Source organism: Mustelus asterias, unplaced genomic scaffold (genome assembly GCF_964213995.1).
Source record: "Mustelus asterias unplaced genomic scaffold, sMusAst1.hap1.1 HAP1_SCAFFOLD_79, whole genome shotgun sequence".
Classification (NCBI taxonomy): Eukaryota; Metazoa; Chordata; class Chondrichthyes; order Carcharhiniformes; family Triakidae; genus Mustelus; species Mustelus asterias.
Genome location: NW_027590137.1, coordinates 75,036 through 99,570, shown reverse-complemented (window position 1 = coordinate 99,570; position 24,535 = coordinate 75,036). Strand labels below are relative to the sequence as shown.

The following is a 24,535-nucleotide window of genomic DNA, read 5'->3' as shown; positions in this document are numbered from 1 at the left end:
TGAAGTTTCGAATATAACTATGATTTTCATTTACATGAATTAACGGTGTCCATCAGTGCAAGAGAAATGTTCACAAAACTGGGTTTACCGCTGGATTTGTCAACCGTTCTGTTGATGATCTTCAAGGGGATGGCTTCATGTCCCACCACACATGAGTAAGAAGCGCCACTGGACCACTCCTCCGCTGCAATGGTTAACAGGCTGTACATGAAGAAGGAGCCATTGCCGTTCTCCGCTACCACCTCGGTGTTCTGATAGTTCCCAGGCTTGTCATTGATGGTCCACTTGACGAAGATCTCTCGGGGGGAGAAACCTTTCACTAAGCAGCTGAGGGAGACGAATCTGTGAGAGGAGATTTCTTCTGCCGAGGGCAGGAGGACAGAGACGGAAGGTTCCTGTGGGTTTTTAACTGTAGAAAATGTACAACATGCGTCAATTTCGGAAGCAATGGAACTCCTGGATACAGGTCATCGAGTCATAGAGTTTTACAGCACAAAACGAGGCCCTTCAATCCATTGTGACTGCGCCGGCCAAGAAACACCAATCTCTTTTAATTCCATTATCCAGCACTTGCTCCATAGCCTTGGATGCATTGGTGTTTCAGGGACTCATTTAAATGTTTCTTAAATGCTGTGAAGGTTCCTGTTCCTGTTCCTACCAGCCTGTTCCTGTTCCTGTTCCTGTTCCTACCAGCTTGTTCCTGTTCCTACCAGTTCCTGTTCCTACCAGCCTTTCAGGCAGTGAGTTCCACATTCAAAACACCCTCTGGGTGAAAAAAAGGTTCTCCCCAAATGCCCTCTCACTCTACCATCCGTTAATTAAATCTATGTCATCTGGTTTTTGACCCTTCCACGAAGGGGAGATGTTTCTGAGTTATCTACCCGATCTAGAAAGTGTATTTGATGCTGACTTTGAAAGGTTTCCATTTTTCATTTTGGGATTTGCCCAGTTTTTCAGTTCAGAGCAGAGGTTGTTCCAATCAATTTCTTGGTGAACATTTTGGTCTGAACTAGAAAGTTACTTTTAGTTTACAGCACAGAAAGAGGCCATTCGGCTGAACTGGTCTGTTCTGCTGCTAAACTTAAAATCACGTCCCTCCTCCCTTCTTACTCCATCTAAGCGTTGTCTTCTAATTATTGTTACTTCATCTACTTTTCAATTCTCACATCGAATTTATTATCTACAGGCCCAGAGTGTTTACTATCTGGAACTACCAATCAGAGTAGACGATTAATACACCGAATAGCAAAGATTGACTTAACCACTTACACTGGAAATATACACAATGACTGATCTATTGTTTCAATCTGGCCGCTCACCTTCTTCCTTGTGGATCGATAGTCTTAAAGGAATCGGCTGATCCTCATTTCTCGCCACACATTCGAACACGTCCCCACTCTGCCAGGCTTGTGTCGAGATGTTTAATTTGCTGACCACACTGCCTGAATGTTGGTCGACAATCTCTGATTTTAAATGCTTCTTTCCTTGGCTCCAGGACATGTTGAATCCAGCGTGAGCTTTAGAAATGACACATGTTAAGGTCACGGTCGCCTCCAGTAGGAATTGTTCCATGGGCGGAGGCAGGAGAGTGATCCTGGAATTGGTGCATGAGGGATAATCTGTGAAAAGAAATGAAAATCAAACCGAATTTCATCTTCAGAATCAAAACAGCAGTATTCAGCCTTCACTCGCTGATGTAGAAAAAATAAACTTCGGGATATCAACCTCGAGATGTCGTCTTTAATCGTCTATACTCAATGGAAAGCCAGGTTGGTCTGCGAAAACTATACAGTAAAGTCGATGACTCCAGGTATTATTCTAATGAATGAGCATTGCAGCAGTCCCAGTGAAAATATAACATTCCTGATATCGGAAAGGCAATACTAAACTCTGATTGATAAATAGGGTGGGTGCACTTTCGAGCAGATTATCTTGAAGATGTTAACATTAGAATATATGAACGAGGAGCAGCAGTCGGCCGTCTGGCCCCTCGAGCTTACTCCGCCATTCAATCAGATCAGGCTCATCTTTTCGTGCACTCAGATCCACTCACCCGCCCGCTCATCATAACCCTTAATTCATTTACTGTTCAAAAAGCTATCTATCTTTGCCTTTGATATATTCAGCAAAGTCGCCTCAACTGCTTAACTGGGCAGGGAATTCCATAGATTCACAACCCTTTGGATGAAGAAGTTCTTCCTCAACTCAACCCGATATCTGTCCCCCCCCCCCCCCCCCCGCCCCCCCGCCTCCACCTTATTTTGAGGCTGTGCCCCCGAGTTCTAGTTTCACCCACCAGTGGAAACCACCTCCCTGCTGCTTATCTTATCTACTCTCTTCATAATCTTACATGTTTCTAAAAGATCCCCCCTCATTCTTCTGAATTACAATGAGTATAGTCCCAGTCTACACAGTTTCTCCTCAGAAGACAACACTCTCAATTCCGGAATCAACCCAGTGAATCCTCTTGGCACCCCCTGCAATGCCAGTTTATCCTTTCTCAAGTAAGGATACTAACGTTGTACACAATGCTATAGCTGTTGCCTCACTTTATAAAGCTGAACTTTATACAGCTGCACCATAACCTCCCTGTTTCTAAATTCCATCCCTCCAGCCATAAAGGACAAAATTCAATTTGCCTTCTTAATTACCTGCTGCACCTGTCAACCAATGTTTTGCGATTCATGCACAAGGACACCCTGATTCGACTGCACAGCCAAATGCAGCAATTTTTAGCCCTTCAATAATAGTCAATTTTGCTGTTAGAACATAGAAGATAGAAAAGCTACAGCACAAACAGGCCCTTCGGTTCACAAGTTGCGCCAAACATGTCCCTACCTCTTCGGCTTACCTATAAACATCTATCTTACTAACTTCCATGAACTTATCCAAAAGTCTCTTAAAAGACCCTATCGAATCCACCTCCACCACCACTACCGGCAGCCGATTCCACGCACCCACCATCCTCTGAGTGAAAAACTTACCCCTAACATCTCCTCTGTACCTACTCCCCAGCACCCAAAACCTGTGACCTCTTGTGGCAACCATTTCAGTCCTGGGTAAAAACCTCTGAGAATCCACTCTATCAATACCTCTCAACATCTTATACACCTCTATCAGGTCACCTCTCATCCTTCGCTTCTCCAAGGAGAAAAGACCTAGCTCTCTCAAACTATCCTCATAAGGCATGCCACCTAATCCGATAACATCCTTGTAAATCTCCTCTGCACGCTTTCTATGGCTTCCGCAACCTTCCTGTAATGAGGCGACCAGAACTGTACACAGTACTCCAGGTGGGGTCTGACCAGGGTCCTATATAGCTGCAGCATTATCTCCCGATTTCTAAACTCATTTCCTCTATTGATGAAGGCCAGTATTCCTTACGCATTTTTAACCAAAGCTTCTACCTGTGACGCTGCTTTGAGCGTCCTGTGAACCCGGAGCCCAAGATCCTTCTGATCTTCCACACTGCCAAGCGTCTTACCCTTAATATTATATTCTTTCATCCTATTTGACCTGCCAAAATGCACCACCACACACTGATCTGGGTTGAAGTCCATCTGCCACTTCTCTGCCCAGTCTTGCATTTTATCGATGTCTCGTTGGAACTGCTGACATCCCTCTACACTATCCACAACACCACCAAAACTTTGCGTCATCAGTAAACTTGCCAACCCATCCTTCCACTTCCTCATCCAGGTCATTTATAAAAATCACAAAGAGCAAGGGTCCCAGAACAGATCCCTGGGGCACTCCACTGGTGACCGACCTCCATGCTGAAAAAGACCCATCTACAACCACTCTTTGCCTTCTGTGGGCAAGCCAGTTCTGAATCTGCAAGGCAATGTCCCCTTGTATCCCATGCCCCTTCACTTTCTCAATAAGCCTTGAATGGGGCACCTTATCAAACGCCTTGCTGAAATCCACATAAACTACATCTACCTCTCTTCCCACGTCTATGTGTCTAGTTACATCTTCGAAAAATTCAATTAGGCTCGTAAGGCATGATCTGCCTTGGACAAAGCCGTGCTGGCTATTTCTGATCATACTATTCCTCTCCAGATGTTCATAAATCCTGCCTCTCAGGATCTTCTCCATCAACTTACCAACCACTGAGGTTAGACTCACTGGTCTATAATTTCCTGGGCTATCTCTTCTCCCTTTCTAGAATAACGGAACCACATCCGCAATCCTCCAATCCTCCGGAACCTCTCCCATCTCCATTGATGACGGAAAGATCATCGCCAGAGGCTCAGCAATCTCTTCCCTCACCTCCCACAGTAACCTGTGGTACATCCCATCCGGTCCTGGCGATCTATCTAACTTGATGCTTTACAAAAGCTCCAACACATCCTCTTTCCTAATATCCATGTGCTCAATCATCTCAGCCCACTGCAAGTCTGCACTGCGACTACCAAGATCCTTTTCCACTGTGAATGCTGAAGTAAAGTATTCATTGAGTACCTCTGCTATTTCTATCGGTTCTGTACAGACTTTCCCACCATCACATTTGATAGGTCCTACTCCTCCACATCTTATCTTCTTGCTCTTAACATACTTATAGAATGCCTTGGGGTTTTCCTTTATCCTGTCTGCCAAGGCCTTCTCATGACCCCTTTTGGCTCTTCTAATTTCCCTCTTATGTTCCTTCCTACTGGTTGTATACTCTTCTATATTTCTAACATTACCCAGCTCCCTGAACCTTTTGTAGGCTTTTCTTTTCTTCTTGACTAAATTCGTTACAGCTTTCGTGCACCATGGTTCCTGTAACCTACCATAACTCCCCTGTCTCATTGGAACGTTGCTGTGCAGAGTTCCAGACACATTTTCCTTGGAAATTTGCCACATTTCTTCTGTACATTTCCCTGAGAAAACCTCCTTCCAATTTATGCCTCTAATTTCCTGCCTAATAGCCTCATAATTGCCCTTACTCCAAATAAACACTTTCCTAGCTTGACCGATCCTAGCTCTCTCCAATGCTAATGTAAAGGAGATAGATTTATGATCACTATCCCCAAAATGCTCTCCCACTGAGAGATCTGACACCTGCCCAGGTTCATTCCCTAATACCAAATCAAGTACAGCCTCTCCTTTTGTAGGCTTATCCACATACTGTGTCAGGAAGTTTATTCCTACCAACATTGTACTCCATCTGCCAGACCCTTGCCCACTCACTGAAACTATCTATATCCCTTTGCAGACTTTCAGTGTCCTCTGCACACTTTGCTCCACCACTCATCTTAATGTCATCTGCGAACTTGTGCACACCACACTTGGTCCCCAACTCCAAATCATCTTTGTGAATTGTAAACCATTGCGGTCCCAACACTGGTCAGTGAGGCAAGCCACAATCACTCCCAGACACCTTTCGTCTCCCCAAATACTATCAGCACATAATAACGCTGATATCGAGTCCACCTCACTCACTATATGACATCAAAGTAGAGGGAAAAATTACCTGCGGTTCTAATAAAATCCTGAATGCTGAGCGATTCTAATGCCGCTCTTACACAGAAGGAAACATATGGCAGCAAATTAAAAGTTGTCCGTTGCTATGTACTAACTTCAATAATTCTTGATTTTGATTAAAATCAGAGCATACAATGACCAATTCCTCCCTCGGTTTGCATCTCTTACCCAGAGATCCGCTGATGTTCTGACTCTGTGTAAGCCCTTGATGAGTGACCTGGCAGGTATAGATCGCTTTGCTAAACCATTCCCCAGTGGAGATTGTCAGCCGACTGCTCGCCGAGAAGTTCCTGTTCACTTCCCAGACGGGGGAGGTGACAATTCCTGAATCCATGGGTTGTCCATTCTTCAGCCACTTCACCGTCATTGACTTTGGCTGGAAATCGATGATTGAACAGACGATGGTTGCAAATTTGCTGCTTGTGATTTCTTCACTGGAACTCACGGTAAGGATAACGGTTGGAGGGATGTCATCTTTAGAACCTTCAGAAAACACATATTAGTCATTTCCTGCAGAAGATGTTGATCAATCAAACTTCTGTTTACATTAGTAACTCACTTGCAGTCAATAGACACTAACCGGGACAATCCGGGGTCCGGATTATGTACATTTCTTTAAATGTGTTATAACCAAGACCCTACACAGGTTAACCGCAGCGTTTCTATTTTACACAAGCTGCACAACACTTACATGGCATTTCAATCCTCTTGACTGAGCCGCTGTGTCGAACCTCACAGTTGATTTTGCTGCATTCTCCCTCTGGCTCGGTGATGGTTAACTGGCTGCTCAGGGTATAGGTTTCCTTCGTGTTTCTCACTGATGGGTAAGTCTTAAACCCAGTGGTGATCGGCTGCCCATTTTTCTTCCAGGTTAGACTGGTGATTTCTGCGGAGTAGTCCATTGCCAAACAGCCGTAGGTGACAGAGCCGTTCGTGTTGTGTTGCTGACAGGAGGAGACCAGGCTGTATAGAATGGGTGGAGATGGTGTCGCTGAGAAAGAATAGCCGATTGAACAAATTAGACTCCGTTATTTATGTTCGTTAAGCCATCAGACATTTAAACTTTTGACCAGAATTATGAATCTATCCTAATATTTCCCAATAAACCAGACACCACATTTGAGATTCGATTAGTTCTCTGATTTAGGAACCATCGTCTGTCTGTTCCCTTGTAGAAACTTAAATCTCTTTCTCCGTCTCTTTCACACTGGAGAAAAAACACTTTGATGTTATTTGAATGACATAAATTGCATTGGATCAAAAGAGAAAAGCAGATGATTTTCTCTATTCTTTCAGCCACCATTTATTTCTCAATCAACAGCACCTTGTGATGAGGAAGTTGTCTCTTCATTCATTTCTTAGCAGTTTTGGGAATTGCCGGTGTTCAAACTGACTGATGCCCTCAACTCTCTCCACCTCATTACCAGCAAACATCCCAACCCCCCGCCTCCTACTAACCTCCAAACCCCCCAAACAAAGAACAATGACTTTCCTTCAAAAGTACCGTTAGGATGAATACTAATGTAATCACCATAAATCTCTCAAATGAGTGCCAATTCAAGTGCTTGAAACATTCTCTAATCTTCGGATCATGCATTAATAGCAGGAGTAGACCATTCGGTCCCTCGAGCCTCCTCCTCCATTCAGTGACATCATGGCTGAACTGATTGTGGTGTTAACTCCATATTCCAACCCCTCCCCTCAGCCCAATGACCAGCTGTCGACTCTTCCCGACTCTCTGTTCGATCCTTCAGCTTCCTGCACTGTCCACCGGCTTTCAACGCTTTCCTCCATCTCTCTATGCTCTTTCATGTCTCTCTGCACGTTCTTGCCCCCTCTACGCTTTCCCCCAGCTCTCTGTCCTTTCTTCCGATTCTCTGCCCTTTCCTCCGGCCTTTTGCACTTGGCCCCGTCTCTCTATGCTCTCTCTCTACCCTTTTATCCCGGCTCTCTGCAATTTCCGTCCATCCCCTCTCTGTGCTTTTATGTTTTCCCCCATCCCTCTGCACCTTCGCCCAACTCAGTGTCCTTTCCTCCTGTTCCTCGCCCTTTTCCAACGCTCTGTGCTCCCCGCCCCTCCCCCCCGACTATCTGTACTTTCGCACGGCTCTCCGCACTTACCTCCGTCTCTCTGTCATTGCTCCCAGCTGTCTGTCCTTCCAACCAACTCTATGCCCATTCTTCTGGACCGCTGCCCTTCCCTCAGTCTATATGCCTTTCCAAGCTGTTCGTTGCCCTGTCCCCCGGCTCTCTGCCCTTTGCCCCGGCTCTCTACTTTTTCTCCCGACAGTCTACCCTTCCGCCCGACTCTGTGCCCTTTTCCCCGTCTCCCTGTCCTTTCCTCCTGCTCTTTCTCCCGGCTCTCTGTCCTTTCCCTCGGCTCTCTGCCCTTTCACCTGGCTTTCCGTTCTTTACCCGGCTCCCTGCCCTTTTCCCCATCTCCCTGTCCTTTCCCCAGCTCCCTGCCCTTTCCCCCGACTCTCTACTCTTTTCCCCATCTCCCTGCCCTTCCCTATTGCTTTCTGCACTTTCCCCCATCTCTCTGTTCTTTTCCCGGCTCTCTGCATTTTCAAGTAGCTCCTTGCCATTTTCCATGGCCCAGAGCCCTTACAGCTCTCTCCACTCCATTGGCATGCTCCTGAAGTTGGGCATCCCTCCGTCTTCAGACCTCGCTTCAGGATGAGAGAGAGTGAGTGAATGTGTATGAGTCTGCGTGAGTGAGTTAGGTTGAATGAGTTAGGGCGAGTAAGTTAGGGGGAGCGAGGATGGGTTGATGAGGGTGGGTGTGAGTGTGAGTGAGTGTGAGTGAGTGAGGTTGAGTAAAGGTGGATGAGTGAAGGTGAGTGAGTGAGTGAGGGTAGCTGAGGGAGTGAAGATAATTGAGTGAGGCTAATTGAATGATGCTAAGCCAGTGAGTGCGTGGGAGTGGGTGAGTCAGGGTGAATGAGTGAGGGTGAGAGACAGTTAGTGAGGGTGAGTGAAGCTGAGTGAGTGAGGGTGATTGAGGATGAGTGCATGTGAGTGAGTGTCAGCTAGCATGAGTGAGGTTGGGTAAGTGAGTGAGGGTGAATGATTGAAGTTTTATGAGTGAGTGGGGGTGAGTGGGGTGTGTGAGTGAGTGAGTGTGAATTAGGCTGTGTGGATAAGGTTGACTGAGGGTGTGTGAGTGAGTGAGGATATGAGGGTCAATGATAGTGAAAATGAGTGAGTGTGAGCGAGGGTGAGTGAGGATGAGTGATTGCGAGTGAGAATAATTGAGGTTGGGTGAGTGGGGGTTAGTTTGCACGAAAGAATGAGTGAGCGTAAGTGAGTGAGGGTGTGAGCAAGCGAGGGTAGGTGAGTGCGGGTGAGTGTGTGAGGGTGGGTGCCGGTGAGTGGGTGATGGTGAGTGAGTAGGAATTAATGAGGGTAAGTGAGTGAGTCAGTCAGTGAGAGTGAATTGATTCAGTGAGAGTCAATAAGTAGGATGGGTCAGTAAAAGTGGGTCAGTGATCATTCACAATTACTCTGATCCCATTATCAGAATGATTCTCCAGATGATTTTGCCCTCAGTCTCAACTTTCCGTTGCCTGTTGTCCATAGCCGAGCTGGGGACTGCTCCATTCGGCCCCAGCACCTCCACCTCCTCCTCTTCCTCTCCATCGATCTTGTCCCGATTCTCCACATTGATCAGCTTTCAGTAACAGGGCTGTGTGAAGTCAGGCAGCAGTGTAAATCACTGGGCAGCTGCTTTAATGTCGCTGCCTTTCTTTAAGAAACCCATGTCAGTGAACAAATAGACAGGCTGAGGGAGCTGGAAGGGAAGTTTACAGCAAAACCAGGATGGGCCACACAGAAATGAAACACCAAGTTTACACCAATATTGGGCACCCAGTCGGCGTTAGTCTCAGCCAAGTCCCTCCCTATTGTCCAGTGTAACACATGAAAATCCCTACTTCCGACGTCATGTTGGATGGAATGTCATTGATGAAGCAGTAGAAGCTTGTTTGTCCCAGAACAGTCCTCTGCCGAACTCCTGCAGTGAAATCTGAACTGAAATGTTTGACCTCCAACAACCATTACCATCTTGCTTTGTGCTAAATATGAGTCCAAACAGAGAAGAGTTTCCCCCTGATTCTTATTCACTTGAGTTTTACTTGGGCTCCTCGATCCCGCACTCGTTCAAGTGCCACGGGGGTGGCGCGGTTGCACAATGGTTATCGCTGCTGCCTCAAAACGGCAGGGACATGGGTTCGATTCCCGACTTGGGTCACTGTCTGTGTGGAGTTTGCAACTCCACCCCGTGTCTGCGCGGATTTCCTCCGGGTGCTCCGGTTTCCTCTCACAGTCCAAAGATGTGAGGGTTATGAAGATTGGCCATGCTAAATTGCCCTGTAGTATCAGGGGGACTAGCTGGGGTAAATGCATGGGGTTATGGGGATATGGCTTTGGTGGGATTGCTGTTGGTGCAGACTCGATAGGCTGAATGGCCTCCTTCTGCACTGTAGGATTCTATGACTCTATCCTATGATGTCAAGGGCAGTCACTCTGACGTATGTCCGATGGAAAGTGTGTGAGAGAGTTTTTGGGTGTATATCTGACGGTGTGTGTTTGTGTGCGAGAGAGAGGGTGAATGTGTGTGTGAGGGTGCCTGTGTGTGATAGAGTCTGTTTGCACATATGTTAGACAGTGGTCTGTGTGTGCAAGAGGAGAGTGTGTGCGTGAGAGAAACAGCGTGTGAGATCGAGAATGTGTGTGTGAGAGAGAATGTGTGTTTGAAGGGTTATATTTTATGTGTGTGAGCGTGTGGCTGTTCTTGAAAGTGTGTGTGTGTGTGTGGACTGGTGGGGAGAGTGTGTGTGGGGAGTTTGTGTGAGACACTGCGTCTGTGTGTGATAGAGTGTGTGTTCATGTGGAAGGGAGTGTGTCTGTATGAGATACAGGGTGTCGGTGAAAGAGATTGTGTGTGTGAGAGGGAGGGTATGTGTGTGGTCTGGAGTGTTGTGTTCATGTGAAAGGGAGTGTGTGAGAGGGAGTGCCTGTTGGAAAGCAAAATAATATGCTAATGAGTGTGTGAGAGTCTGCATGGGATTGTGTGTGAGTGAGAAACATTTGTGCAATGTGTGTGGGAGATAGGAGCAATGTGTGTGTGTGCATGTGTGTGTGTGTGTGAGAGAGAGGCTTTGTGTGTGGTTTGTGCGTGTGAGAGTGTGTGAAACAAATGCGTGCCTTTGCACGTGTGAGAGAGTGGTCTGTGTGTGCAAGAGGAGAGAGTGTGGGTGAGAGAAAGAGTGTGTGAGATAGAGAATGTGTGCGCGTGAGAGAGAATGTGCGTTTGAAGAGTTATTCTTTATGTGTGTGAGAGTGTGTCTCTGTTCTTGAAAGTGTGTATGATCATGAGTAGAGGGGCGGGGAGAGTGTGTGTGAGCGAGAAAAAGCTTGCAAATTAGACAGAGTGGATGCGTGAGTGTGTGTGTGTGAGATAACTGTTGAGAGAACGTGTGCCTGTGATAGATGGAGTGTTTAAGATAGATACATTTTGTATACTTGTGAGAGACGGAGAGACTGTGTGCGAGATTGTGTGCGTGTATGAGAGAGAGTGCTTGTGAAGGATAGTGTTTGAGAGCAAGAATGTGCATGTGTGAGATAATGTGTAAGGGAGTGAGAGTGTTAAAGAGAGAGAAATATGTGCCTGTGTGAGAGCGAATGCGTGTGCAAGTGTTCGTATGAGAGAGATAGAGAGAGAGAGAGCATGTGAATGAGTGTGAGACAGAGTGAGAATGCATGGAAGAGGAAATGTGAGCGAGATAGTGCATGTGTGTGTGTGTGTGTGTGAGAGAGAGAGAGAGAATATGCGCACGAGAGTGTGAGATTGTGCTTATGTGAGAGACTGAGTGATGGGGGGTGGGGTAATGTAGAATTCTTAGAATGAGGCCCTTCATTTTAGTTTTACCATAATAAATAGACTAGGTTAAGGTGCCTTATATATAGTGAGAATTCACAATGTGCCTGAAACAATATAAGCAAAGGTATTATAAATTGCAAAGGTATTATAAACTGTATAACCACTAATTAATCAAGTATTATAAGCTTAAACTGTATTTTCAATATATATGTATTGTGCGCCTTGGCCAACTTCGTTCTGAATGCAGCATGATGGGAAACAGTGGTAGGCAGACCAACTTCCTTTAACAGAATGAAGAAAAGCAGCTTCTGTTATCTGTTTTTGGATATGCGAAAACAAGCTTAATCGTAGGCCTGCTATTTAAGGAAATAAATTTGTTCATGGGTAGCGAGGCTGGAGCAGTCTCTCATGCTGATAAAGGAGGCCAAGGTTCTAGCAAAAGTGTGACTCCTTTCACCAATTAAAAATCACAGATGTTAGTTATGGCCTTGGTTACTGGTGATGATGTGGGTTGGGTTTCCTAGGTAAAGGGGAAGGAACCTACATGGGCAATAAGCTGATAAGCTCCAATTCCTGTTGATAGGTGGAACATTATTGGCGAAGGTAATAATGTTGAATATTGTGATTTGGCCCTCCTGTCTGATGATGAGACTAGGCAGGGCATTGAGATGTTCAGAATAATATAATAATTTTACCTTGCAATATTAGGTCAAAAATGACAGTCAATTCTCATTGACTGTGTCTCTCCCCTGAAGCATGCATTAGCAAATAAATTTCTTTTCGTTCTTTAACTAGAGACTGTCATTCGCACTCTATGTATTGGTTGAGTGAGGTTCAACAACTACAGAGCACCCCAGGGGAATCACCTTCAGAAAATTCCTCTTACACACTGTCTGTGTGTAAGAGTGTGTGTTAGAGTGTGTACATGTGTGTGTGTGTGTGTGAGAGGGTTTGTGAGAGAGCCAGTGTGTGAGAGCAAGAATGTACATGTGTGAGATAGTGTGTGAAAGAGAGAAATAATTATGTGTGTGTATGAGAGAGAGAGAGAGAGAGAGATGCAAGAGGAATTGTGAGAGTGCATGTGTGAATAAATATGAGACAGCTTGAGCGTGTGACAGAGTATGTGTGACAGAGTGCATGTGAGTGTGCTGGAAAGAGAGTGTGAGACTGCTTATGTGAGAGTGTGTGTCTGTGTGTAAGAGAGAATGTGTGGGTGTGTGAGTGCTTCCGTGAATGGGGGTGTGAGAGATTGATTGAGAGAGCAAGAGTATCTATATATTCGTGTGTGAGAGACGGTATGTGTAATGGGTGTGAGAGAGAGAATGTGTGTGGGTGTGTGAGAGAGATCGTGTGAGAGAGATAGTAAGTGTGAGTATGTATGTGTGTTTGCATATGTGAGAGAATATGAGAGTGTGCATGTGTGTATTTATGTGTGTGAGAGTGTGTGATATGTGTACGTCTCTATCTGGCTGAATCGGTCTCAAAAGTCAGCCTTACCCTCACATTCCACTCTCAGCCTCAATCACTCTCGCAGTAAGTGGGAGTGACAAGTGAACACAATACGGACCACGGGCCAAGGGTTGGAAAAACATTTAAATCTTTCACAAGTCAATTCTAATTGAATAATTTCCAATTGCCTCAAAGAGCGAAACTTGTAAAAACTCTAGAAATTTGAAATAATCCACGACAAAGCGACGCACAAGATTACCCGCCCCATCATTCATTCCTTTCACTCTCCCCTTCACTAACAAGCAGTGACAATAGTGTGCATTATATGCAAGATGCACTGCAACAACTCACCAAGACGCCACAGAAAACACTGTCCAAACCCGCTGCCTTTACATCCTAGCAGGACAAGGGCAGCAGCCAGCCACATATAAACACGACCACCTGCAAGCTCCCCTCCAAGGCACACGCCATCCTGACTTGAAACAATATCTCAGTTCCGTCACAGTTGTTGGATCAAAATCCTGGAACTTTCTGCCTAACAACACGGCGGATGTCTGCAGGGCATGGACTGCAGTTTTTCATGTCAACACTTTCTCAAGGAGCAATTAGGGGAAATTAAAAATTCTTGCCGAGCAAATGGCTCTAAAATGCTTTCAGAAGATTAAAACTAAGATGCAAACGAATTGAACCCTCCAACTGTCATACTAAGCAGGTCAGGGGCTGTTATAGTACGGAGTACAATATAGTAAATCTCCCTTTCCATTTGCTCATCGAACATCCCAAGGCCGGTACATCACTGGTTAAAAGTCAACCAAATCTCTTTCTACAGTCTGTCTGAAGTTTCTGCTGTTTCTGGCGGTCACATTGTGCTTTAGGGATCTCATTTCTGAGACGCCGAGTCAAACATTAAATCAGCTTGTCACATTTCTCACAGGTACAAGTTTATTGAAAAAATAAATCAAATTTCACTCCCTGAAATACAGGAGAAGGAACCAGAAGATTTACAACCAGTCAGGCAGATCCCTGGTCTCAAACACGGTGACCACGCGCACAGAAACAGAACAGACACAAATGGTGCAACAATCGAGTGCACAGCAGATAGATCTGTTCACTCTGCCAATTTCATTCAAACTGTTTGATTCTAATTGATCAACGGTCAACTTACAACAACAGACAAAAACCTATTTTAAATTAAACTGATATTCATTTCAAAACTCCTTTCGCCTTTTAATTTTTCCTCTGTCTCACTTCTCGAAAACTATGTTAAAATGTAAATTCGCTGAAAATAATCAATCAAAAATAACAGATTCAGGACAGTTCAATGTCCCTAACAGAGATACAGTGACACAGTAACAATTCAATGTCCCTGACAGAGATACAGTGATACAGTAAGAATTAAACAAACCAAGAAACATTTACATTGAAAATCATTACCTGATTTGATCTAATTTCTTAATTGAATGTAATCAGCAATACATTCGAGGCAAAACACTTTATCGAGCTAAGCATAGCTGATTAAAGAAATGTTTTGTTTCTGAATTCACTTCCGATATAATTAAATATTCTCTAAAACGGATGATATTTTGCACGTCAGTGCACAATTCAGGGTCGTTTGTTTTGAATTAATTAGCACCAATATTATATTTTAAGTTATTGTTAATTGCCAGTTAGGTCTCTTGTCAGCTGATTTGTGCTCTGCAATATAATCAGTTTTCAATCACTGAGAACTTGCCTTTGCCTCGAACATTGTTCAGTAATTAGTTTCCAATTAAATCTTAAACAATAAACTTCAAATGACTGAATGGAAAGATTCAGACATCTGTAATTCATTTGCTTAAATCGAATCACATTGTAATGTTTCTCATTTCCATTTTTACTCCAAATGCCTTATTATAACCTACAAACGTGTTAAGAATGCATGCTTCTCAATTTGTATATACTGTAACGGCCTGGCAGTTTGAGATAAGTGAAACTGCTTCCTAGATTTAATAATGTGGACCATCCATATAATTTAATTACTGAACATATTGTTTAATTTTCGAAGATCTGAATTAAACAGTGAAAAACACAATGAGGGCAATTGATTCAAATCCTCTGCAACACTGAAACATGATGCACAAAATAAGTCCAGACCTTTTCTTCAGTATAATATTTAGTAATAATTAAACATAAGGTTCAGAGAGAAATAATTCTTCTATTCTGTCACTGATTCATCCCATAATTCTATTCTGTGTTCAGCAGTAATGGGAGACAAGGTGTTATTGTTAAGTGCAGCGCAAAAATTATTTTTACAATATTTATAATATCATTATAATACTTTTATAAAAATAATCTTTTGTAATTTCAAGCATTTACTTGTCAATCTTTAGCCAGTTTCTGTTGACACTTTACTACAATTCAAATACAATTATATGAACAATTACTTGATGTTAGCGAATTTACCTGTCAGAAAACATGTGTTCACTCTGTCACATTTATTCAAGCTATTTGATTCTAATTTATCAATGGTCAAATTACAACAACAAAAAATCAATAACTTATTTTAAATTAAGCTAATATTCATTTCAAAACTCCCTTCGACTTTTAATATTCTCTCCCTGACTGTCGCAAATCTCGAAAACTGGGCAAAAAATGTATCTTTTCGGAAAATGAGCACATCAAATATAACAGATTCAGGGTAGTGTAATGTCCCTAACAGAGATACAGTGACACAGTAAGAATTGTAATCCATATTTACTTTAATATGCAAGCATCAGTTAACATTAATAAAATGCTTTAACATATATTTATTTTATTTTTCCGAAACATGTTTGCTTTTTTCTTACAAGAATTTACAAACGTAGTTTGTTTATTTATTTAGCCAGAAAAAGGGTAACTGCTCAGTATCACTGCGTTTAAACAATACAGAAACAATTGAGAAACTCTAAACAATTTCACAAATTTTTAAATGAGATTCGTGACTAATTATTTCGGTATCCAATCACAAATTACTTGGAAGGAATATGTGGTTGCGCCTGCACAGAAAGAATCTAATAATCGGATATATAAATTGCGAAATAGCAGTGTGTTGTTCTCCAAAACCCATATTCAAGTGATTGCGAACTTAATCAGGGAGATAACGATTAATGCAAAGTATCTTGTTACACTGAACACTGCTGTGGAAACAGTATGTTATCATTGAAATAGTTTCTAGAATTATCACAAAATATTTCCAGCCTAGAAACTTTTCTGGCCATGTTAATTGTGTGCAAAGCCCAGCAGAACTATTAAATCCAAATAATGCGAAATACTAATGTGAAATAATCTTTGGTGAATATGGAGTTATATTACCGATTAATAATTGCTTGATTTATATTAATTTTACTATCAAACTTGTTAATGAGAAGTTTGTGATTGCAGCAACGACTTAGTGTCCGATTGAACATTGTATGTCATGATTTACTTTAATTTGTAAACGTTAGTTAAAATTTCTAAAAATGCTGTGATATCTTTATTTTATTTCTTCCACAACCTGCTTGTTTTCTCCCTTGAAGAATTCTCAAACTCATAGATTGTTTGCATTCAACCAGAAAACGTGTAACCGCTCAGTGCCACCGAGTTTAAACAATACAGAAACAATGCCGAAACACCAAACCATTTCACATATTTTGAACATTCATAGTGACGCAACCACAGAACCTCCTCAAAAGAAAACACACCAAAACGCATCAATGAGGGAATGAATCTATTTCACGGAGACGCAGCTCAATTTCCATTCAACAAAATCAAAAATATCATTGCAATAAAATCTCAATATCGAATCCAGCAAACCAGCTCGTCACCAAATGTATGAATTACTAAACTAAACAGATATCTGGAATAAGAGCAATAACATTTGTCCAAAAAATTAATATTGAAACTTTACCACATTCTATTCATATTGGATCATATTTCAAACAGATTTCAAACATATTTAAACATTTGGATGGTAGAAGCTGCCGCCATCAGATGCCACTGAGATTAAACATTTCAGGTAACGCAAATTGTGGAAGCAGTGGCAAACTATGTTCTGGACAAATGGCGTAAACCGTGATTTAGTTTAACCTGCTCATCTGCTTAAATCACTTACGATTTTAAAGAATACAAATGCAATAAAACCTGGCTAATTTCTGTCAGCAGTCATCTTAGAATCTTAGAAATCTTAGAAACCCTACAGCACAGAAAGAGGCCATTCGGCCCATCGAGTCTGCACCGACCACAATCCCACCCAGGCCCTATCCCCATATCCTTACATATTTACCCACTAATCCCTCTAACCTACACATCCCAGGACGCTAAGGGCAATTTTAGCATGGCCAATCAACCTAACCCGCACATCTTTGGACAGTCATGTGACAAGTAGTTTAAAACTCGCAGAATGTTTGTATTCAATCACAAAGCGTGTAGCAACTCAGTGTCACCGAGTGTAAACAATGCAGAATTGTCAAACCATTTCACAAATTTTACTTGTTCAAAGTCACCCAGACAGACAACCTCCTCACCAAAAAAACGCACCACTGAGGGACTGAACCCCGGTTCATGCAGAAGCAGTTCAATTCTACAAACAGTTTCAACAGAATCAAATTTCACATTGGCAGAAAATCTCAATTTAAAATCCAGCCAATCCGCCCATCACCAAAGTAACTAATAATTAAAATGAGCACAACAATGACATAACAAAACCAGACTGTGATTTAGTGGAACATGTTCAAAACATTAAAGCAGAAACATTAGCACGTTTTGTAGATATTGGGTTAGATTTCAAATACTTGTGCAGTAGATGGTGCAACTCCCAGCCAGAAGATCACCGAGATTAAACATTGCAGAAACACCGAACTGTTTAACAAAAGGTAGGCATGCAAAGTAACCCAGCCACACAATGTCCTCAGCAGATAAACACAAAATCACAACAACAAGAGACCGAATCACTCAGCATCACCGTTTGTCAATTAACAGTAGAATTCTCTCATCCCCATTTTATGCAGAATCATATGAAACATTGTAAAGATTTTCAGCACAGAATCCACCAAACCACATTTCAATGAACGAATAAATTAATAAAATCGATAAAAAAATAAAACAAAAGCTCAAGTAAAACAGGAACTAAATAATTATCTGATTCTTACCTGCAGTCACCGTCACCATGGTCCCTTGTCCCCAGTCGTCAAAGTAGTCACAGTGTCACATTCCCTTGGCTGGGTCATACAATAACCGTCCCTGCAAAAAAAAATAGACAGAAAAGCCACCATTATTTTAAATATTCACAAACCAGAGGAAAAGCAAAGTCAATTAATTTCCATGAAATTATTATTGTATTTGTGGAGACCGTTCGCTCTTCATAATTGACCCGAAAGTTTTATATATCACAAAGCATCAAATGGACATTTTATTGAAAACGCCAGCTGATAATTGAATAGTTTTCATAAATTTTCCATCCTAATTCTCGCTACTTGTGCAGAGTTGGACATAAATAATACAGCACTGCAAATATTTTTGGATTGTAAAACAGAGCACTGACCCAGCCTGGGCCAATTAGTGCTGAGGGATTTTTGTATTGACAGTAACTGCTGTGCGGTCCCAGGTATACTGCTGTATACGTCCAATGCACAGTAATAGATGGCGGTGTCTTCAGTCTTCAGGTTCGTCATGTCCAAAACGAAGATATTGTTTGAAGTGTCTTTGGACGCAGTAAATCGATTCTTAATTGCTGGGGCGTAGTTGTTGCTTGATGAACTATAGTAGTAAACCAACCACTCCAGCCCCTGTCCGGGAACCTGTCGGACCCAGTGCATGTACGCGCTGCCAAGCTTGAAGCCGTTGGTTTTACAGGTCAGTCTCAGGGAGTATCCGGGATGCCCAGTCTCTGCCTCTGGCTGAGTCAACACAATCTCCGACTGGACACCTGTAAACACATATCAAAAACCCCGACGATTAATTCTGGTGAAATGATTGCTGACTCTGAGATGATTGGTGACATTTCAGAGATAAACTAACGCTGAAACAGTGAGAGCGAGAGACTTGGACAATAAAAAAACTACTCACCGGATAAGAAAGTCAGCAACAAACTGAGAGAAATCACCGAACTCATCCTTCTGGTGATTTGGGGGAAATGGTTGTGTCAGGAACTCAGTGAACAAACCACCTCCCGGACTGTTGGATTCCGGTCCCAGTGAACGGCATTTAAATACCCGGCAGAAGGGGGTGGCTTTCCAGGCGCCGCCTGTTGATTCCCTGCTGGAGGCGGCGACTGGATCCAGGTCCCACCTTCCACACCTCAACAGAATGGACTTCCAGATTGACAATAGGTTAATAGTGAAATTGGCATTTTATCTGTGTCGGGATATTTGTGCGGCTGAATATATTCATTGTATTGTCTCCATTATTTCTAATGGTGATATTGCAGCTCATCTCTTTATTTTAAAAAATAATTTCATTGCAAATATGCTGCTTTTATGACCACGCCCCTAACAAGAACACAAATCTAAAAATGATGAAATAACATTTTCGGAAAATAAAGAGACCGTCAGTCTGTGTTGCAACAATTCCGGGTCTCTGTCACATTACAATAATGAAACATAATTTATCGGAAGATTTGTTATCGATTTCTGTAACTAAATGTGGGGGATGAACAGAGTGATTCTATTTACAGTGTGGATTGCTATCACTGTAAAATTTGGGTTTGGAGATGAGAATAAAATCTCACCCAATACAATGTTTCTCCTTATATTTGTCAAACTGCCCCAATCTCGAAGACAGTTCTGACCACAATTCGGTTACGTTCACCTTAGTGATGGAAAGGGATAGGCATGAACCTCGGGCCAGTGGTTTTAGCTGGGGGAAGGGTAATTATGAGGCTATTAGGAGAGAATTAGGAAACATAGGTTGGACTAGGAGATTACAGGGACTGGGAACGTCCGACATGTGGAGTTTTTTCAAGGAGCAGCTACTGCGAGTCTGTGATAGGTATGTCCCTGTCAGGCAAGGAGGAATTGGTAGGGCTAGGGAACCGTGGTGCACCAAAAAAGTTTCTTTGTTGGTTAAAAAGAAAAAGGAGGCTTATGTTCGGATGAGACGTGAGCACTCGGGTAGTGCACTAGAAAGCTTTAGATTGGCTAAGAGGGAGTTGAAGAGCGAGCTTAGAAGGGCTAAAAGGGGACATGAGAAGACTTTGGCGGATAGGGTTAAAGAGAATCCTAAGGCGTTCTATAGGTATGTCAAGAACAGAAGGTTGGTTAGGGCAAGTTTAGGGCCAGTTATAGATGGCAGAGGGAAGTTATGTGTGGAACCGGAGGAGATTGGTGAAGCATTGAACCAATATTTCTCTTCGGTGTTCACGCAAGGGGACATGAATATAGCTGAGGAGGACACTGGGTTGCAAGGGAGTAGAATAGACAGTATTACAGTTGATAAGGAGGATGTGCAGGATATTCTGGAGGGTCTGAAAATAGATAAATCCCCTGGTCCGGATGGGATTTATCCAAGGATTCTCTGGGAGGCAAGAGAAGTGATTGCAGAGCCTCTGGCTCTGATCTTCAGGTCGTCGTTGGCCTCTGGTATAGTACCAGAAGATTGGAGGTTAGCGAATGTTGTCCCATTGTTTAAGAAGGGGAACAGAGACTTCCCCGGGAATTATAGACCGGTGAGTCTCACTTCTGTTGTCGGCAAGATGTTGGAAAAAATTATAAGGGATAGGATTTATAGTTATTTGGAGAGTAATGAATTGATAGGTGATAGTCAGCATGGTTTTGTGGCAGGTAGGTCGTGCCTTACTAACCTTATTGAGTTTTTTGAGAAAGTGACCAAGGAGGTGGATGGGGGCAAGGCAGTGGACGTGGTATATATGGATTTTAGTAAGGCGTTTGATAAGGTTCACCATAGAACATAGAACATAGAACATTACAGCGCAGAACAGGCCCTTCGGCCCACGATGTTGCACCGACCAGTTAAAAAAAAAAACTGTGACCCTCCAACCTAAACCAATTTCTTTTCGTCCATGAACCTATCTACGGATCTCTTAAACGCCCCCAAACTAGGCGCATTTACTACTGATGCTGGCAGGGCATTCCAATCCCTCACCACCCTCTGGGTAAAGAACCTACCCCTGACATCGGTTCTATAACTACCCCCCCTCAATTTAAAGCCATGCCCCCTCGTGCTGGATTTCTCCATCAGAGGAAAAAGGCTATCACTATCCACCCTATCTAAACCTCTAATCATCTTATATGTTTCAATAAGATCCCCTCTTAGCCGCCGCCTTTCCAGCTAAAACAATCCCAAATCCCTCAGCCTCTCCTCATAGGATCTCCCCTCCATACCAGGCAACATCCTGGTAAACCTCCTCTGCACCCTCTCCAAAGCCTCCACATCCTTCCTGTAATGTGGGGACCAGAACTGCACACAGTACTCCAAGTGCGGCCGCACCAGAGTTGTGTACAGTTGCAACATAACGCTACGACTCCTAAATTCAATCCCCCTACCAATAAACGCCAAGACACCATATGCCTTCTTAACAACCATATCTACTTGATTCCCAACTTTCAGGGATCTATGCACACATACACCTAGATCCCTCTGCTCCTCCACACTATTCAAAGTCCTCCCGTTAGCCCTATACTCAACACATCTGTTATTCCTACCAAAGTGAATTACCTCACACTTCTCCGCATTAAACTCCATCCGCCACCTCTCGGCCCAACTTTGCAACCTGTCTAAGTCTTCCTGCAGACTACGACACCCTTCCTCACTGTCTACCACACCACCGACTTTGGTGTCATCAGCAAATTTGCTAATCCACCCAACTATACCCTCATCCAGATCATTAATAAATATTACAAACAGCAGTGGCCCCAAAACAGATCCCTGAGGTACACCACTTGTAACCGCACTCCATGATGAATATTTACTATCAACCACCACCCTCTGTTTCCTATCCGCTAGCCAATTCCTGATCCAATTTCCTAGATCACCCCCAATCCCATACATCTGCATTTTCTGCAGAAGCCTACCATGGTGAACCTTATCAAACGCCTTACTAAAATCCATATATACCACGTCCACTGCCTTGCCCCCATCCACCTCCTTGGTCACTTTCTCAAAAAACTCAATAAGGTTAGTAAGGCACGACCTACCTGCCACAAAACCATGCTGACTATCACCTATCAATTCATTACTCTCCAAATAACTATAAATCCTATCCCTTATAATTTTTTCCAACATCTTGCCGACAACAGAAGTGAGACTCACCGGTCTATAATTCCCGGGGAAGTCTCTGTTCCCCTTCTTAAACAATGGGACAACATTCGCTAACCTCCAATCTTCTGGTACTATACCAGAGGCCAACGACGACCTGAAGATCAGAGCCAGAGGCTCTGCAATCACTTCTCTTGCCTCCCAGAGAATCCTTGGATAAATCCCATCCATGGTAGGCTTCTGCAGAAAATGCAGATGTATGGGATTGGGGGTGATCTAGGAAATTGGATCAGGAATTGGCTAGCGGATAGGAAACAGAGGGTGGTGGTTGATAGTAAATATTCATCATGGAGTGCGGTTACAAGTGGTGTACCTCAGGGATCTGTTTTGGGGCCACTGCTGTTTGTAATATTTATTAATGATCTGGATGAGGGTATAGTTGGGTGGATTAGCAAATTTGCTGATGACACCAAAGTCGGTGGTGTGGTAGACAGTGAGGAAGGGTGTCGTAGTCTGCAGGAAGACTTAGACAGGTTGCAAAGTTGGGCCGAGAGGTGGCGGATGGAGTTTAATGCGGAGAAGTGTGAGGTAATTCACTTTGGTAGGAATAACAGTTGTGTTGAGTATAGGGCTAACGGGAGGACTTTGAATAGTGTGGAGGAGCAGAGGGATCTAGGTGTATGTGTGCATAGATCCCTGAAAGTTGGGAATCAAGTAGATAAGGTTGTTAAGAAGGCATATGGTGTCTTGGCGTTTATTGGTAGGGGGATTGAATTTAGGAGTCGTAGCGTTATGTTGCAACTGTACACAACTCTGGTGCGGCCGCACTTGGAGTACTGTGTGCAGTTCTGGTCCCCACATTACAGGAAGGATGTGGAGGCTTTGGAGAGGGTGCAGAGGAGGTTTACCAGGATGTTGCCTGGTATGGAGGGGAGATCCTATGAGGAGAGGCTGAGGGATTTGGGATTGTTTTCGCTGGAAAGGCGGCGGCTAAGAGGGGATCTTATTGAAACATATAAGATGATTAGAGGTTTAGATAGGGTGGATAGTGATAGCCTTTGTCCTCTGATGGAGAAATCCAGCACGAGGGGGCATGGCTTTAAATTGAGGGGGGGTAGTTATAGAACCGATGTCAGGGGTAGGTTCTTTACCCAGAGGGTGGTGAGGGATTGGAATGCCCTGCCAGCATCAGTAGTAAATGCGCCTAGTTTGGGGGCGTTTAAGAGATCCGTAGATAGGTTCATGGACGAAAAGAAATTGGTTTAGGTTGGAGGGTCACAGTTTTTTTTTAACTGGTCGGTGCAACATCGTGGGCCGAAGGGCCTGTTCTGCGCTGTAATGTTCTATGTTCTATGTTCTATGAAAATAAGAATCCCGCCTGCCTGATAATCAAATAGTGATTTAACAGAGAAGCATAAAGTTAACATCGACTTTTGACAGAGAAGTTAATGAATCGGAACGGACACGGAGATCATTAAAGTTCTCTTTCAGCATCCAAATCGTTGCAGTTCACTCTATTGGCCATAGGCTGTCTAATATTCACTGGTTTTGGGAACGCAGGATATCAGGACTTTGCGACACGTTATACATTATCGCAAGAAGAAATGTTTTATCTTCCACTGAATCAGGTTATAAACTGAACATTTCTCCGCTCATTGGCAATTGTGAGGTGGACTGTTAAATAATGGAAATCAGATTATGCTGTACAGCAGTACACGGTGATAATCAGGTATAAGAAACGCTGCCGTTTTAATGAGGTGTCGAACTTTCAGAATATTCAAGGAATCCCCGCTTTTCAGGGGAGTGTTATGATGTTCTTTTCAAATTACTTCTTTGCATTTTTTGCCATTGCACTGATCTCAATTTACTGGGGAATTGGGACCATCAACATCTCTGTTTCGCATTTCATGAAGTGGCTAATAAACAGAATTGGAATGACGTTTACTTGGAAGATATACAAATAAAACAGCAACTGGTCAATTTATTGTTTTGCGATACTATTTAGTCACGTAAATAACAGAGCATGAATGAAAACATTTGATTGGAATGATTACAATTTACAATGTGTCTTCTTGTGATAATGAAACTTTTATTGTTTAAATGGCTGAATCCCCATTTGTCCATTCACGCTAATCTGTCCCGCAGCAATCCAGCCCCCTGCCCAATGTTCAAAGTTATTTACGGAAGCATCTGGCGTTGTTGCTCAGTAAATCAAAGATCTGTTTCCGCAGTACTGACCGCTTGGCTGCAAGCCAACTTCAAACTCTTCACATTGTCAATGGGGCCTATTTGTAAACAAATCTACCCAACAACAGTGCTGGAGGCACTTTAATACTTTTAAGTTGTAAATCTAGATGATTTTTTCACCTCTCTCATGAAAGGAAATTTATGCAGTTTCTCTGGCACCCTGTTCATAACAATGATGATTTTTTCCAACACATCAGGATGTTGTGATGGATGGATAGAAAGAATTACAGGTCGACTGAGAGATGACTCAGAGAGAGGATACATGCTGTAATACGTGAA

General features: G+C 43.1%; 1 pseudogene; it reads right to left on the bottom strand.

Annotated features, from left to right (window-relative positions):
* LOC144483847 (Ig heavy chain C region-like) lies at positions 1-18,966 on the bottom strand (annotated as a pseudogene).
* Positions 18,967-24,535: the final 5,569 nt, after the last annotated feature.